The 3670-nt window shown below is 48.2% G+C and overlaps 1 pseudogene; it reads right to left on the reverse strand.

The window, feature by feature from the left end:
* Positions 1-263: 263 nt before the first annotated feature.
* Positions 264-2136, reverse strand: LOC132486791 (coiled-coil domain-containing protein 6-like; annotated as a pseudogene).
* Between the last annotated feature and the right edge of the window lie 1534 nt (positions 2137-3670).

The raw sequence follows: 3670 nt of genomic DNA on the forward strand, positions 1-3670 counted from the left end.
TTGTAGTGCTGAATTACTGGTATGCTTGGTAAACACCATTATAATGGGAGGGGAGGGGTAATAACAGCTCAGTAATTTTCTGCAAATTCACGGAAAAAAATAAAAAGATATCCCTTTTTATCTTCCAACCTAAAAGCCAGGAAAACGAAGCTCTGGGGCCAGGCGAAAATTGCACACTGCTGCTGAACTACCAAACTGTCGAACAGCCGACGTCCCAGCCGACGTAACGCGTGCCGACATGAGGTTCGGACTAAGCATATGCATTAAGGCTGGGAGGAGGGGCGAACCGACTGTTGCGAGGGGGCAGGCTGCAAGGTGGCTGCTGAGGGGACTGCGGACTGCATGGGTGGTGGAGATGGAGGTGGCAGTGGCTGGACAGGGCTCTGTGTGTTGTGAGACGGAGGCAGCGTGGGCCATCTGAATTGATCAGGACTTGCTTCTCTGCGGTGAAGGCCTTTTGTGATACCATGGAATGCTCCCATATGCTGCACATGAAGACCTGGGGAATTGTAATAAGACATTCTGGCTCTAGTCAGTGACGTTGGTGGCGTGAAACCAAGTGTGTGACTTGCATACGAGGGACTGGGTGATATCGGCCGGCTTGAACTGGGAGAAGGTGTGTAAGGGATCGGGCTGCACACAATGTGAGGTCTTAATCCTTGTGCAGACAGCTCCTTAAAATACCTTTCAGCATCCATCTCTAAGCTGGACTCACTCTCTGAGAGTTGTCGACAGAGGGCCTCTCTCCTCTCCATCTCCCTCTGCAGCTTCCTCTCAGGTCCTCTTCCCTCATGTGAAGTTTCTCCTCCAAATACTGCGCCATTATCGCGGAATGCTGTAACTGGGCAACACTCAGTTGCTTCTTCAGCTTCTCCAGTTCATTCTTTAAAAACCTGATGTGTCGCATCACGTTTTCCGGAGGGTCGATCTACACGGAGATGTCTCTAGGCAATGGGGCGCAGACACTGGCTGGTCTAATTTCTCCTGCAGGATTCGCTTTTCAGCTTCAAGTTCCATCCTTTTCCAGAAACGAATCACTCGTACTTCTTGTTCCTGTTCCAAAGTATTTTCAAGGTCAATCTTCTCTCGTCTCAACTGTTCTAATGTAAGCTGCTTAGAAATGGTATCATTCTCCAGTTTTTAGATTTTCTTCATCAGTTTGCTGACCTGGAATTCCTGCTCCAGATGCTGTTCCAGTTCGGCTTTCTCATGCTGCAACTGCATCAATTTTTGGAGAGCTCACTAGTGAGGAACTCTTCTTCCTTCTCATAATTTACAGCAAGGGTTTCTTTCTCCTTCTGCGAAGGCTGAATTTTCTTGAATAAAGTGTTACTGATGAATTCTTGTTTCCGCTCAGCCTGGGCTTGGATGGTCACGCTGGCTTTGCGCAAGCCGCGGTTCTCCTCCTGCAGTGCCTTGCACTGCAGTCTGTAGGTCTCCAGATGGACCTTGAGCACCTTGTTCTGCTGCAGCGAGACCAGGTGCTTGATGAGCTCCTCCAGGCTGAAGGGTGAGATGACAATGCCCCCTGCCCCAGCCACTTCCCCCCACTGCTGCCTCTCCCACTGCTGCCGCCCCGAGGTCAATGACTATATCTTCTCTTTGTTAATCTTCTCACTGTGTTCATCCATTCTTCTCCCGAGTACTTTGATTATCTTTATGATTATTATTTTAAACTCTTTAGTGGGTAGATTGCCTATCCCTATTTCTCTTCATTCTTCTTCTGGGGTTTTATCTTATTCCTTCATTTCCATGTTCCTTTGTCCCCTCATTTTACCTAATTTGCTGTTTTTATTTCTATGTATTCTGTGGGCTCCTTATGTTTCCCGATCTTGAAGAAGTGGCTTTTTGAAGCAGATGTCCTATGTATCCCAGCAGCGCACTACTCTCTGGTCATTTGAGCTATATGCCCTACCTGGCTGCAGGCCCCTGTGGGTCCCAGAATTGGTGTTTTGGTCTGCTTGTGGGTGGGACCAGGACCCAGGATTTCCTGGGGCTGGTGCCTACCCACTGGTGGGTAAGGCTGGTCCTGGAGCTACTGCCAGCCCACTGGTAGGCAAAGCTGGGTCCCAGGGTTTCTGGCTGCAGGGCCTTGGGGGTCCCAGAATTGGTGTTTTGGCCTGTTTGTGGGCCCATCAGGTCCTGGGGACAGTGCCTACACACTGGTGGGTGAGACTGGTCCCAGGGCTACTCCTGGCCTACTGGTGGGCTGAGTCAGGTCCCAGATCTCTGGCTGCAGGGCCCTGGAAATCCCATGGCTAGAGCTGGTGTATGGAGCCAGGTCCTGGGCCCTCTGCTGGACAGGGCCCGGTCCTGGGGTGGCTGTGCATGCAGGGGGTTTCAGGGCAACAGGCCTGCTGGTAGGTGGAGTTGTGTCATGGCCTGAGGCATCCCAGTACTTGAACTGACAGCCTGGTGAGTTGGTCTGAGTCCTGGTACAAATAAGCTACAGGGAGGATTCCAAAATAGTGCTTGCCAGCATCAGTGTCCATATGGTAGGAGGAACTCCTCAAAACAGCTGATGCTAGTGTCTATGTTCCCAGGACAAGCCCCAGCTGCCTTCTGCCCCTCCACGAGGCTCTTCAAGGTCAGCAGATGTGTCTTACCCAGGCTCCTTTCAAATTACTGCTTCTGCCCTGGGTCCCAGAGCATGTGGAGTTTTGCGTGTGCTCTTTAGGAGTGGAGTCTCTATTTCCCACAGTCCTCTGGCTCTTTTGAAAGTAAACCCCACTGGCCTTCAGAGCCAGTCATTCTTGGGGCTTATCTTCCGTGTGCAGGACTCCCAGGCTGGGAAGCCACATGCGGGGCTCCAACCACTTGCTCCTTGAGGAGAACCTCTGCAATTGTAATTATCCTCCTGTTTGTGGGTTGCCCCTCCTACCTATCTTGTTGTGAGTCCTTCTTTACATCTTTAGTTGTAGATCTTTTCTGCTAGTGCTCTGGTTTGTCACAAAAATAATTTCTCTGTAAATAGTTGCAATTTTGCTGTCCTCATGGGAGGAAGTGAGCTTAGGGTCTTCATACTCTGCCATCTTGACCACTCCGTCTTACCTTTATGAACTATTTTTCTGTAGCATGCAATGCTGTTTGATAGCATTTTACCCACAGTGGAACTTCTTTCAAAATTGGAATCAATCCTTTCAAACCCTGCTGTTGCTTTATCAAGTAAGTTTATGTAATGTCCTGAATCTTTTGTTGTCATTTCAAGAATCTTCATAGCATTTTTCCAGGAGTAGATTCCATCTCAAGAAACCACTTTCTTTTCTCATTCATAAGAAGCAACTCCTCCTCTGTTACAGTTTGATCATGAGATTGCAGCAATTTAGTCCCATCTTCAAGTTCCACTTCTAATTCTAGTTCTCTTGTTATTTCCACCATATCTTCAGTTACTTCCTCTGCTGAAGTCTTGAACCCCTCAAAGTCATCCATGAGGGTTGGAATCAACTTCTTTTCAATTCCTGTTAATGTTAATATTTTGACCCTTTCCCATGAACCATGAATGTTCTTAATGGCACCTAAATGGTGAATGCTTTCCAGCAGGCTTTCAATTTACTTTGCTTGGGTCCATCAGAGGAATCACTATGTATGGTAGCTATAGTCTTATGAAATGTTTTTCTTACATAATATGACTTGAGTGTCAGAATTACTCCTTGGTCCATGGGCTGCAGAA

This window comes from Mesoplodon densirostris, chromosome 3 (genome assembly GCF_025265405.1).
Source record: "Mesoplodon densirostris isolate mMesDen1 chromosome 3, mMesDen1 primary haplotype, whole genome shotgun sequence".
NCBI lineage: Eukaryota > Metazoa > Chordata > Mammalia > Artiodactyla > Ziphiidae > Mesoplodon > Mesoplodon densirostris.